A 15,374-nucleotide genomic window follows, 5' to 3' on the forward strand; every position below is an offset into this window, starting at 1 on the left:
GTCTTCCGAAGCTGGTGCAAGGCGAATGCAGTTTCCTCAACCAGTACCTCTGTAACGCAGATAGCTGACTTCCTTTTACATCTAAGGAATGTAAGATCCCTATCAGCTCCTACGATCAAAGGTTACAGAAGCATGTTGGCAGCGGTCGTCCGCCACAGAGACTTAGATCTTTCCACCAACAAAGATCTACAGGACCTCCTTAAGTCTTTTGAGACCTCAAAGGAGCGTCGGTTGACCACACCAGGCTGGAACCTAGACGTGGTTTTAAGGTTCCTGATGTCAGCAAGGTTCGAGCCGCTTCAATCAGCCTCTTTTAAGGATCTCACATTAAAGACTCTTTTCCTCGTTTGCTTAGCAACAGCTAAAAGAGTCAGTGAGATTCACGCCTTCAGCAGGAACATAGGTTTTACATCTGAAACGGCTACATGTTCCTTGCAGCTTGGTTTTTTAGCTAAAAACGAGCTTCCTTCTCGTCCTTGGCCCAAGTCGTTCGAGATCCCAAGCCTGTCCAACTTGGTGGGGAACGAACTAGAGAGAGTACTTTGCCCAGTAAGAGCTCTTAAGTACTATTTAAGACGTACAAAGCCATTACGAGGACAATCAGAAGCTTTATGGTGTTCTATCAAGAAACCTGCTTTACCGATGTCTAAGAACGCAGTTTCTTATTACATCAGGCTTTTGATTAGAGAGGCCCATTCTCATCTGAAGGAAGAAGACCTTGCTTTGCTGAAGGTAAGGACACATGAAGTTAGGGCTGTCGCTACTTCAGTGGCCTTCAAACAGAACCGTTCTCTGCAGAGTGTTATGGATGCAACCTATTGGAGAAGCAAGTCGGTGTTCGCATCATTTTACTTCAAAGATGTCCAGTCTCTTTACGAGAACTGCTACACCCTGGGACCATTCGTAGCAGCGAGTGCAGTAGTAGGTGAGGGCTCAACCACTACATTCCCATAATCCCATAACCTTTTTTAATCTTTCTCTTGAAATGCTTTTTATTGTTGTTTTTGGGTTGTACGGAAGGCTAAGAAGCCTTCCGCATCCTGGTTGATTTGGCGGGTGGTCAAATTCTTTCTTGAGAAGCGCCTAGATTAGAGGTTGTGATGAGGTCCTTTAGTATGGGTTGCAGCCCTTCATACTTCAGCACCTAGGAGTCGCTCAGCATCCTAAGAGGATCGCTAGGCTCAGTAAGGAAGACGTACTTAAAAAGGCAGAGTAATGGTTCAAGTCGACTTCCTTACCAGGTACTTATTTATTTTATGTTTGTTATTTTGAATAACTGCTAAAATGAAATACGGGATACTTAGCTTCTAATGTTAACATGTATGCTGGTCTCCACCCACCCCCTGGGTGTGAATCAGCTACATGATCATCGGGTAAGATTAATATTGAAAAATGTTATTTTCCTTAGTAAAATAAATTTTTGAATATACTTACCCGATGATCATGAATTTAAGGACCCTCCCTTCCTCCCCATAGAGAACCAGTGGACCGAGGAGAAAATTGAGTTCTTGTTGACAAGAAGTACCTGAGTACCTACTCGACAGATGGCGCTGTTGTGTACACCCCCACCTGTATAGCGATCGCTGGCGTATCCCGACCTTAGATTTTTCTGTCGGGCAACAGAGTTGACAGCTACATGATCATCGGGTAAGTATATTCAAAAATTTATTTTACTAAGGAAAATAACATGTTTGTGTTCGATTTTGGGACGCTGTTATTGTGTCCTTGGATTTTGATTTCTTAGCGTATTCCATGCCTACCATAATCATCAGTTACTTCTTCCTGAGCGCTGTTAAGAAAGCTTTTACCACCTTGGAAATTTGGATGGCATCGTGTGCTGTATCAATCTGTGTGATAAGTGGCAGGAGCTTGTGTTCATTTTATACCGTAGCATGTTGAGTTCTTTATATCTGGAGGAAATACTAGTTCTTGCTCTCTCAGTTTGTGGTATAGTTGACTGGTATGAGCTATTCCCTTCGGTTATATAGTTGGTGAGATATGTCTGCGTGCATGGCAGTTGTGGTATTTGGTGTCCCCAAGCTTCTTTATTAATACCCACATCCAGTACTGTACTTCATATACTTAAACAGTTCTTCAACTTAAGGGTTGAGCTTATTTCCATCCTTACTATTGGCTATATTTCTGATGCCTATTCTGTGAACTAATGTGCTTAGGTTGCTGTCTCCATGCAGCAAGGGTAGCCTAGCCAAGTTTGATGCTCTTGTGATTATCTTCATTGTCTCATAGGCTACTTGTGCACTAGCTTGTCTGGTTAAAAAACTTACTGTATATGTAACTCTGGATCTTATTTGTTTTCCGTGAATCATCTGCAAGTGTCTAGTTTATTGAGGGATGTTTGTCACTAAAGAAAATTAGATCATGTCTTTCTTGTCAAGTGATGTTTAGCACTGAAGAGCATTTGATCGTTCAAGTTTATTTTCCTTTATTTGTGATAGAGTATTGTACATCTCATAGCTACTATAAAATGATCTTCATTTTTCTTCATTAGGAGATGCTTTATACTTTGCATGTTGTTCGATGTGTAGACATTTGATTGCCATTGCCTTGGTTATTTTGGCATTGATTTTGAGGTTTTGATTGGTGTACAGTACTTTATTCCACTTATATTCAACTTGATGTTATTAAATACCCAAGCAGACTGTTTCTCTTTGCAGTATCTGCTAGTAGGATTTCATCTTCTAAAAAGTTGAAAAGTTAGATTTTCTTCACTTATACTATGATAGTCTGAGGATACACCATTAAAGTATGCAGGGTGAGTGGGAATGTGTTAATTTTCTTGGCATAGTTATTGTTGATCTGCAATCTTAGGACATTTGTTAGTTGAACCGTAAAGTGTTTCACCTCCACTTAGTTGAATGTTCTGGATTTTTTCGTTTTGACCACGATTCTTTTATGGCTGATGAATACAAATACTTAAATATGTTTTAATTAATGGAAAGTTATTGTTTTTTTAAGTCTTACTTCAAGTCAATACTTGCTATGTAACATAATTTTAGTACCATTGATAAGTGTTTTAGTCTTTTATTGATGGTAACTTCTTGTGATGTTGCATAATGTTAGGGGAAGGCTGCAAAAGTTTTAAGTAGGCACCTTATTAGCCGAGATGTTTAAGCAGAAGAGGCATTGAATGACTATTTTAGTATGCCTATAGTTTTACAGCTTTTTAGGGCGATTTTATTAGCCTGGTATAAGAAATCGTACCTGAAATAAGAAGGACTCTTGGTGAACTTGGGACTTTTACATAAATTAGAAATGTCTGAATGATTATGATATTAGATTCTCATTCAAATGGCTTCTCAGTGTTCGTAATAATGCAATGATATAATGTAGATAGATTTCAGGTCAGATAGCACAAAGACCACAAAGAGTAGTACTGTACTCCACAATTGTTACGTATAATTGAACAAACATTCAAGGCTGTTCCTTTTCAGAGCAAGTTAAAGGTCATATTTCTGCTTGGAAAGTAGAGAAGCATTTAGATTGTAATTGTGACATTTGGTATATATACAAATAAATGTTTGCCATGACAATTGATGGTATTATTCAAGATATTGTTGTACTCTGGTGGATTTGACATCTTTATAGTTATTCTTCTTATGAAAGTATTGTTATTCCCAGTGAATTTTGCAAAAGCTGTGACTATAATTTGTTTTCTAAAGATTGTTATCAACACAGGACAAGCATTTAGATTATGTAATGCATTATGGGCTTTAAGAGACACAGCTAACTAAACTAACCTTTGTTAACGGTCTGATAGAAATGAAGTTCTTCTGCTCTATGGTAACATGTCCCAGCTACTCGTCTAAAGCCCTGTCCATACGATCGAGCATGCCCGACGGGCAAACAGTGATACCAGGCCATAATAGTTAGTGAAAATGAGGGTTGATGACGTCAGAAGCGGAAAACTAAAGGCAGGGATCTGGCAACACTGTATGATGCCAGATCCCTGTATGTGGTTTTCTCGCTTCTGACGTCATTAACACTCGTCCTTACTAACTGTTGTGGTCTGGTATCACTGTTTGCCCGTCGGGCATGCTCGATCGTGTGGACAGGGCTTAACATGCAACACTTAATGATGAACTCTCAAGTTAGCTTGGAAACACTTTTGACTGTCTAAAGTTTAAAGGGATTATGAATGAAATGCCAAAGATTTCTTTATCACTGAATAAGTTTTTAAATGTCTTAATTCATTATTCCTTTTGAGTCATATTAATACAAGTTAATTTTGCTTCAAGGAAGCAGTCAGCCAAATGGAACTGTAATGTTTTTATGTTGGCTAAGTTATGTCTCAGAATTTACAGTTTTCAAGGTTGCCTTTGTGTCTGTTACACTTAAAAAATTCTTTGTGGACTTGGATTTGCTAGCATAACAACATCCACCAGTATGAAAAAGTCAACAGCAGTTTTGAGGTATGAAACATCCTTAGACTTTTAAGCTTATCTTAATACCTACTTGAGTAAATGGTACCAACTGAGGCTTGTTCAAATAACACTAAATGACTAGCAGTAATCAGACAGTTGTCTCACACCAATTACTAAGCTCCGTCATGAAGTGAAAGAACACAACTACAGGCTTGTCACAGGAGTTCCCCCTCGAGATAATTTCTTACTCTTATCTGGTCTTTGGTGGCAGGACAACAGGCCAAAGCTCACTTATCCACCAACACAGACCTTTAAGGTCAGCCCCTTTTTTTGGGGGGGACACTAATTACTTGAATAAAAATAAAAATTTATAATTAGGTATGAAAAAAATAAATTTTCAAGTTTGTATTTTTATTAACTTTTGCATATTTCCACTAAAACCGAATTAACATAGCAACAAATTTTTGCTTTTAAACCCACTTTACAACCCACTTTACCCAGAATTTTCTAATACTAAAACCTTATGCAGTTGGTTTTTTAACATTTCGGTTTAAAACATTTCTTATAAACTTCTATTCATGTTTTTAGTCAATCTTTCAACTTTTACCAAAGTTCTCCTAATGCTGAATGGTCTTCAAACATAAGTACCTGCCTTATGGTCCAAATCTATATATGCATAAATTTATCCTTTAAAACTACACGAGATCAGAAACATTTACTATTACCTCTGACCAACACCTTAATTCTTCCCAGATGAATTTTAAATGCTCGAATTTGCTTAGAATGCATTTGAATTTACTAAGTTTATTGGCTATTTTAAATAGCCTTCCCTTCCCTTACACTTTACCTATATAGAGTTAAGGTCATCTTATGAAAATTACCAGTCACAATTTATGAATTTGGGCCATACAGGTACTTGGCCTTGAAGGCCATTCATTACCCATGTGCAACTAGAGGGAAAGGCTGGTATTTGCAAAATTAACTTTCACAGCAACAGTTAGATGGACTGCAGCTAGGGATCACAGAAAACTGCAAAACACAGAAGTTAAAACTATGACCATGGAACCTCTCAAATTAGTTATACATAAAACTTCCCTCCAAAAGATCACTGGTGACCAAACCATCAAAATGTCACTTACACCAGGAGACATTGACAAATAGTTCGTTAAGAAACTGCTCATAATGGATAAAGATATCAAGATACTAGTTTGATTAATGTATTTCGCCTTTTGATAAGTGTTAGCATTTTATAACTTATCTTTAAAACTTTTCTAATCAACACTACTGATGGAAAAGTGTCCCAAGATTGATATGTCACAAATGTAAAGCAAACATTAAAGTTTTAAAGTGGTTTTATTATTTAACAGTTAACTAATTTACATTGGATTTATTATAAATTTTACTTCACAACTCATTCTTGATTTACACAAATCTAGAAAAAAGATCTAATCCTGAAACAAAGTCTCTAGTTACTACAAATAAATAGAAAAAAACCCCACTGGACTTAAAGCAAAAAACAAATCAATTTGTCACGCAAGGTTAGAATACATGGGAATCAATTTGTCACGCAAGGTTAGAATACATGGGATAAGGCAAGATACATATATTTGTATTTCAGATAGGAATCTTAGATTTCATGTACAGTACTCGATATGCACTACTACTATATGAAATTTACACCTACTGGAAAAACTGACTTACTGCTGACCTAATTCTCTACTAAAAAAAGTAACTTTATATCACAAGAAATAAGATATTACCTGTTCAAAGCCAAATATATCACCTAGTGTATAAAATAATTCATCACTTCAGCCTCTAAGGTTAATGCAATATACCATAGATTAAAGTTGGAGCAGCTTTTAGGAAAAAGCTGCTTCAGAAGAAATACCCACTTTGAATTTAATTTACAAAATAAGATCAACCACGATATTATGGCAAAAAAAAAAAAAAAAAAGTTTATAAAAACCTTACTAATTAACTTATGTACATCTACTCAATTGACAATTAGCAAAAACGCTTGGTATTTACAAGATCGAGTAACTAACTGGAAGGTATGCTGCCAAAATTGCAGCAGCTTTCACTAATTTCAAGAAATAACGCACAGGGACAGTCAAATTATGAGAAAATACTGTAAATTAATCATTCTCCTTAAGTTGGTGTCTAAATTGCAAAGCAAGCTACAAACATGTGATTAATTCCTCTTACATCCCTTAGCCCTCTAGCTAGTGTGCATCCTCCTACATTTCTTCTCGTTATACCTAACCAATACAATGAAGTTCAATCAAAGTATACTATCAACTGCAAATAGGTCTTTCACAATTGCTGGGTTAGTAATTCTTAAATTGTCCAAGACAAGCATACTTCACAATAGTCAAGAAATTAAGAATAACTACACCTTTCGTGTTTAAACATTTGAAGTAAAACAAAACCACCTATAGTTGTAGAATGGGCATGGCTAAAACTGAAAATGTCTAGCAACTTTTAAAAAGTTTCACTGAAATGTCATCAACGGTTGGAGGAATTCTATCTAAATTGTTGAACCATACATAATCCTGCCTCCCAGTTGAACCATGACTAAACCTACCTCCAATAAAATTTTAAATTTAACCCTTGGTCAACTTATTCCACTAAAGGTAACTAGGATCTACCTTAGTTTGTCACTAATACTAGACTGAAAAGCTCTAGTATATTAACCCTATCTAAATGTAAGTTATTCCAATCTACTTCAGGCTTTACAGGTCATGAACAGCAATGAATAACTATACAGCACCGAGAGTTAAGGGTTCATACCAAGCTAAGGAGTATTGTACATCACTTTACCACACACCTCAAAAATTATTCAATCTGATACTAAACATGCATAAGTAAAACTGAGGCATAGACCTTGCATGAAAAAAGTAAATAAAAGTTAGATAGCTCTTTTAATTTGTGTTAAATAACTACTACTGCATATCAATGCAAACAAAAGTGCTAAGTGTTTTTAAATTTTAAGCAATGTATTGTGCATCATTGGCTCCTTAAATGTATGCACAATTAGCTCCAAAAAAGGAAAAATTATTTGTTCAATCACCAAAATGATCAAGTATTTGAAAATTACAATTATGTAACTAGTTTTTTACAACCTAAACATTTTCATCTTGCTACATTAGTCAACAACCTTCTCCTAGAATTTTATTTATGAGCAATTTCTTAACAGTAACATTTACGATAGAAATTTACACAAAATGTCAATGGCAGTACATTTGGTAACAATACAAAATAGGTTAAATGCACATAGCAATTTTTATATAGCCATACATAAAACAAATAGAACACTTTGTAAAGTCAAATGTGAGGTGCAATAAGGGGATGAGTGCATGATTCTTGTGGGAGCAGTTCAGAAAACCAGTTGTAAGGTATAGTACATTAGAAGGTTAAGGCCTGTTGGAAGGAGCACTCCATCTGTAAACAAGGGTAAAGATACAGTCGTGGACCAAAAGGGAATTCATCCATAAGGAGCACAGAAGACACTATTGTGCATTTGATACGTCAAAGGAAAACTTGTGCAAGGTTATGATTAAGAGAATGTTCTGGCTGGCTAAAGTTTAAGATTACCTTTGCTATGTTAGAAAAAAAAAAAAAAACAGTATTATCAAGAAATTATTTGGAGGTGACTAGGGTGCCTGAAATTCCATTAAGTTAACATTTCAACAGCCAAATAAAGAATGAATGATTTTAAGTTCTGGCATCCTGACATCGCCAACCCAATAAAGGACATGGGAATGACACTATTTTACTTTCCTTTAGCTAAGCATTTGCAAGGAACATGGATGAGCATGGTTAAAATATCACTAATGGAAAAGTAAAGGAAAGAAGATTGTGTAGTATTTATAATTTAAAAGATATGGCTAAGGAAGCTTCTCAGATGCATGTCCATGTGATATGAAGGGAGGAGGTGGAACTAATCTGAGTTAAGAATATACCAGTGACGAGGAAGAGGAGTGTGGGGTGTCAGCAGATCAGATGGATAGATGTAGTGAGGAGGGATATGGGTTGGGTTGGATTGGGTAAGATACAAGGAATAGAAATATAAATTTATAGTGCTATATAGTGGACAATAAGGGCGAAAGGAGGAATTTAGTAAAATTTGAAGAGGTTTAGGCACAAAGACTATCACCAACCCACAACACAACAACACCCCCCCCCCCACACAAAATAATTAGGATTACTAAATCTAGAATATTTCACAACCTTGAAATTTTTGGTTAAAAATTTTTAAATTTTATAACCTAAAATCAACAAGTGGTAAACCTTTCAAAAATTGGTAATATGTACCAGAAGGCAATTGTTTTCATACCTTCAGACCTCTACCTCAAATCACATGCCTATCTAAAATGCTTGATGAAAATCAGTATTTATGGCTGGGGGAAAAATACCAAGGGAATTTGATTTCTACATTATAACAGACTATTCTTCCTACATTTATTACTTTGAAATTTACCTTTCAAATTCACAACTGTCAGCAAACTTTACGGAATAAAAAAGGAAAATCATCAACTGCAATTTATCTTGCATTATAAAAACTGAAGTATTAGGCTATGCCAAACTTTTCTTGGGAAGTGCTACCTAGATCAGAGCACCCATTTTGTCCCTTCTCACTTATACATATCTTACGGGATAATTAACATTTTTCTATCAACCTTCCTAGAAATCTTAGAAATCACACAAGAACTACATTGATCATACCTCGCAATTAAGGACAAAGTCTTATGAGCTAAACACCTGTAATTAAAAGGAACTTCTCATTCTCCACAAATTGAATGCTTAATAAAACTACATCCCCCAAATATAACTAACAAATTTGTTCAACCAGGCTTGTGCATAGGCAACGTGGAACTGCATCACCCCATGTAAATATTTGTGTTTTCAATTCGCTCGCTCGGTACTAACGTATGTGTTGCCAGTGTGTTTTACTAGCGTGATCTACTAGAAAACAACGTATCACATTGCTTGTGATAAAGTAAAATTTACTTGCCCTACTTCCAACTATTCCATTATCAGTTTTTATCAGTTCTGTAATTTTCTTATTGGTTCTCTTGAAAATTCCCATCACTACTAACAGACAGAATGCAGTTTTTCAAACACTTGAAATAACCAGTTCTAAGCCCATGAATTCAGGATGACTAAACAGTATGTGATTGTGATCATAGAAAACTGCTGATCTTATTGTGCAAATAATAAAAAAAAGGGATTCAATTAAATCTATCAACCTCGAACTGTTGTAACAATTAAGGTTATAACTAAAAAGTTTTTTCAGAATTCCATTGGGTTTCTGAACCCTTAAAAAAGTTTCACAACTATGACTTACTGGCAACTATATTATATCAATTTCTTAAACTGAAAAATGACTAATTAGCAAATCATAACTAGGATTTCTCATACTTGAAAGGTAAACTCTTCCCTTTTCAGTCTAAGCACTCAGCACCAAAAATCTCTTTTTTGCCACCAAAAATTCAAGAATATGGTTTCCCTAAAATTCCTGTCAACATCCCCCCTAAATTCAATACCTCTGAATTTTTCCCATTCAAATAAAGGTACTCCTATAGATTAATCCTATGTCCTTTTAATCCTTGACCCTCTATAACTACTAATTTATAACAGCCATTGCCTATTAACACCTAATTCAGAAATACCTTGCATACAAGTTATGACAAGTAAACCTCTATGCCTTAAACGTATCACTGAATCTAACAACATATCCATTAAAACCTTTGTACTGTACTGTACCATTAAACACTCGAGCTACAACATTGCCTTTCAGAAAGTAAAGTTATTGAAAGTTCTCAAAAGGTCTAGAATACAGCTGAAGTACTGCAGGACAGGCTTGTCAAGTGTTCATAAGGCGAGGGTAAAACGGAAAAAGGTTGGAGTATCAAAGATAGAGAATTTTTATACAATGGATAGGAATGTAGAGCATTTGGTAAGCTTATAAATGCAGGCCAAAATTCTGAAGGAAGGAATATGAAACCCTGGACAAATAAGGTATATACAAAGATAACATAAGAGTTCGGGAACACTAGAATACAAAAAGATAAATCAACCCCTAATCACACCCTATGAACCAATGTCATGCTGAGTTAGCCAAAAAAAATCTAACATTATTTCCTATGTAAAAGTTTTCAGGTACCATATATACTCTATCATGAAGTTTTTGAGGCTTAATTTTAGCAAGTTTCACGACATGCAAAGTACCAAATTGCAAAAATGAGCGAGTAGCCTGTGTAAGAAATACATTAAGATTTGCACATCCAAGTTAAGCTTTCAACAGCAAAATAAAAAATATACATATGCACTTTAAAATATGAAAAACTTTTCTTATTACCAATATATAGAAAGCAGCCATTTACATTAAGTTTCCTTGCAAATTATCTAACACTAGCAAACATTGGTGAATCAGGAACAAGTTTTTAATCATATACTACACAGCCTAGAATAACAATTGCAATGTCTGTACATTCAGAAGTTTTGAATAACTTTGTGCAAAACATCTTTCAAATGCAAACTTGTGTGGGGACCCAATAAAAATTAACAAGTGTAAAAGAAAAAAGTAAACTGGAGATAAATTAGTAATGAGTAATTGAATTATAAGATTTTTTTTATCCTTCCATTAATGCTATGATCCCTGATAAAACTAGGGATCAGACTACATGTGAATCAATGGCAAGTCAAGTTATGCCTATTTATACTTGGTTTATGAATTATGATTAAACTATATTGAGCGATTTTGAAACATTTCCTGTACAAACTTTTGAACATATTCATATTAGCTTCTTTACCTGGCTTAAATTTGTCAACACTGGTATAATAATGTAGAGCAAAATTATGGACATCGTGCGTTATAAGGTGTAACGCAAGATAATTATATGCTATACAAACTTGTAAGGCTTGCCTGGTATAAAGAGTACAGTATGCAAAATAAACCGTTCTATGGAAAAACAAAAGTGTTACCTTGTTATAAAAGTATAAATAGTAATAAAAAAATCATTGGTAGCTTACACAGACTTTACCAAAAATACCAGAAAAAATTGACAATATTCCTTCATCACAAGGGACAACCAGACATTTTCACTTGGTTAATATAACTAGTATATCCTGGAAGAATTTGCAGCAGATCATGTGCTATTTAGTTCAGCATTTATTCCCTTTCAAGTAATGATTGTAGTAGCCATAATCTTGCAGGGGACTGAGCTCTTAAGCTTGAAGACAGTGTCAGTAACCTGAAAATAGCAGAAACAATTTAGGTGTATTAAACTATTACATCCATCGAGTAATGACGTCTTAACTATTACCACAACAAGTTACCGAGAAACTTACACCATAAGGTAATGTAAAATAACTTTCAAAATAACTGACATTTATAACAGTGCCTGGCCTGGCACATATGTACTGTATAGTAAAACTAAATTACTTCATCTCAATGCTACCAATATAATTATGTATACCAAGACATGGGCAGTGTCATTGTAGTGTATTCACTGCAAGGCACTACCCCAATTTTGGGGGTAGCCGAAGAAAAAAAAAAAAACTTTCTTCTCTTCGTTTCTCTCAACCTGTAGAGGGCTACCACCAATTTAGGCAAAGCCCACCCTCCCCCGTTATCCACCACAAATTAAGCTTCATATGCTGAATCCCAACTGCCACTACCTCGACCGTAACAAAGGACCCCATGTGAATCACACTGTACTGTAAGGACTAATTCCTTGCAATTAATCTTATAAATTTTGTTTACAACTGTGACCACATTTTCTCCCTACTCAAAAACAATAACAGGCACGTTCATAAGTTGACAAAAATCTATGTTGAATGTGTAAGGGTAAAGTCAAGAGGCCTAACCGGTTAGTTGAAAAATTAATTTAAAGACAATGAATTCTTCTCAGCCACTAGTATAAATCTAAAACCTTTATAAAGTTAAAATACCTACCTCACAATGACAAACCAATTCATTATTACAAATTTATCAGACCCACTGAAATAAAGCTGCCACAGTAAAATAATCTGATTAAGAATATCTAAAATCATGACTTCATAGAATACTTAAGAATGTAATGTTTCTTTAATGAAGGTAGAAACTTGTGCATGAAGGCTCTTGAGCCTTACAGTAGACAAATTTAATGTTTGATGCTCACAATTTCTTTCTCAGATTGTGCTGTAACAAAAGGAGCAAAACATTTTTTATTGCAATCTGTAACTTTGTTAGTAGAGGTTTCTGCCGGTAGTACTGTATATGGTATTCAAAATAGTGTACTGTATTTTCAGATCTATTCAATTATGTGAGTTTGTGTCCTAGATTAATATTGGACCATATTATAATTGAACCAATGATTTACAGTACTGACTTTTCTCCTGTGTGGTCGTTCTGTAATTCTTATATAAATTTTTATGCACATTCTAGTCTTCTCACTTCGTAAGAGCAAGCTACACCACAGAAGGGGAAATTCTCACTTTGTAAAAGTAAGTACATCACAGAAGTGGAAATATATGGGCCCTTTTACCCACATTTCTATCAATAATAGCCCCCTTTAAGTTCTCACTACCTACTGTATGAAACTAAAATATTTGTAGCATGACATGATTCAGAAAGTATTTGCACCATAGGGCACAGTGTTGTTTAAGGGGAGGCATTTCAGCCGTGGTGAAAAGCTGGGGATAACCTTAGTTGTGAAGAGCAAGCTAAAAAGAAAGATTAAAATGGAAGAAACTTGTCAAGTGGCTGTGATATGACATCTGAGACTCAGCATCATATAACTGCAACATTCAAATATCTTTGGCATAATACCTAATCCTTCCTTTAATCCTACAGTTGCTATTAAAAGGCATAGGAAGGAAATCTGACATTGTAAATTAAAATTTAGAAAAACTTTCTGAATCAGGATAATAGTATCATGTGTATTGATAGTATAAAAGGGAAATGAAAATTTTACATATTACAGAATAAAACAATTCAATAAGCTTACATGATATACTCAACCGATGTTCATATGGCTTTTCTCACAAGTTGATTAAACATGCACACAAGCTAAATATTGTACACAAAAAGTCAACTTTCTTTCCTGTAATAACCCTGTCTAGTGGAGTAATGGGACCATATGGTGGCGTTGTTTACATTACGGGTGGGTGAACCATGCACTTGCATAAAGATCTCTCTACCAGTACAAGGGCACAATGTTGACCAGGGTTCCAGTGATTTTTTCTTTAAGTTCTATAAAATTGTCTTTCACAGCTTCACTATGTCCTCTTGCAATGTTATTTCACATGCTGTGGCCAGGAAGGATATAGTGACTATTTTAGATTAGGCCACTACCGTGGAGATAAAGGTTTATTCAACATTACGTTGTACTGGAGATGCAAGTTTATTCAACATCATTAAGTACCATGGAGATTTAGGTTAATTCAACACCATGGAGTGGTCATCAAGGGTCTGAGAGAAGTAACACCAAGCATGCAGCTTCAATGTACAAGTAATTAATATGGAAGATTTGTCTTGTTGGACCATAGATTGATTGATTGATTTATGAAATTTATGGCCCGAAGCCAAACGTTGGAGCCGCAAGGCCATTCAGAGCATATGTTGGACCATAGACCTGAGACCTTATTTTCTCCAAGGGCGAGTGCTCCCAATTTTGGAGAGAATCATCCGAAAATGGAAGGATCGAGGTGAAACCTGTAAGAGTATCCACCAATAGTCTCTCTTATCTCAAGACACCAGTGGAGATTGTTACCACAGCTGCAGGAGGGGTCATTGTTAGTGACCACTGTACCAAGGGAAGACTAATCCTCCCAAAGGGGACTAGCTTCTCCTGAGGATAGATGACCCAGAAGCTTCGGCCTTTCGAGAAAACTCTACTTCCAATTATTTCAATCCCAAACCAGAAGATGAAAACTACAGTTTCGATAACCAATTTTCCTGCCCAAATATCTGATACATCATTAAGGGATGAGGCTAGACTGCTAGGATCAGTTAGGCTCTCAAATTCTTTCATTAGTCTAGGAGAATTTTCCTGTGGCAAAGGAAGGGTTTACGATTCAGCTAGGAGCAGCCCGTTGTCTAGATGCCAGACATTTTAGAAGGCATGAGTCTCTGTTAAGTGTAAAAACTCCAGTGAAAACCTGAGGCATTATGGAAAAGGCCTAGGCACAGCATTTTGAAAAGGTAGACCTTAATATTGACAAGAAACCTCTTACTTTCTAAATCCAGGATGGAAAGGAACCTGAAAGCAAGCATTAACCAGGACTATAGTCATTAAGAATTCATTCTTCTTGCTGGCCAGAAGGAATGGGACTGATTTCCATCAAGAACCTTGTTGCAAAACAGACCAATTCAAGAGGAAGTTATATGAGAGGTCTCCCGACCCATCTGACTCTTCAATAGAAAGGTTGAGGGCCTGGGGTCATCTAACTACCTTCCATAGACCGTAACGCCAACCTCTTGTATATTTTCCTCAAAAATTCTTTAGAGACTCCTTTATGTAGTATGGCCGGACTCATGCCGAATTTGTTGAGTGGGCAATCCTAAATGGAACTTTATGCCCTTAAAAGTGACCACCTACTGTTTGGGGATCATCTATGAAGAACTGCCATCTGTCCATACGTTTCTGTAGGCATAACCACACATCTATGTGCATAAGAAAAACATCCGCACGTGTATGCGCATGAGAAACAGTACGATCAGGTATTGCGTCCCTAGGATCGCAACAAGAAATAACATTTATATGCCCCATGGGCTATATATTAAAAGTATTGCCAATACATTGCGTGGAAATATTGGCCGTCGTCCTCAGTTACCCGGGTCTCCGAGGAGTACAGTAAAAGAGGACAGGGCAGGAAGACAGTATCATATGAGGGAGCTTACGCTTGTGTAAGACATGGAAAGGGAACTATCCCACTTTGCTCATTTCTCTATAGAGAATATTTCTCCCATTGGGAGGACAGCAACTCACAACTACAAAAACAAAA

The 15,374-nt window shown here is 36.0% G+C and overlaps 1 long non-coding RNA gene across 2 annotated transcripts in view; it reads right to left on the bottom strand.

The window, feature by feature from the left end:
* Positions 1-8,580: 8,580 nt before the first annotated feature.
* Positions 8,581-15,374, bottom strand: part of LOC137625313 (uncharacterized) — a 39,787-nt gene continuing 32,993 nt past the window's right edge. For both annotated transcript variants that reach the window (XR_011040835.1, XR_011040836.1), the window contains one exon: positions 8,581-11,638. This is a non-coding gene — a long non-coding RNA (uncharacterized lncRNA). The remainder of the gene's footprint in view (positions 11,639-15,374) is intronic.

Source organism: Palaemon carinicauda, chromosome 32 (genome assembly GCF_036898095.1).
Source record: "Palaemon carinicauda isolate YSFRI2023 chromosome 32, ASM3689809v2, whole genome shotgun sequence".
NCBI lineage: Eukaryota > Metazoa > Arthropoda > Malacostraca > Decapoda > Palaemonidae > Palaemon > Palaemon carinicauda.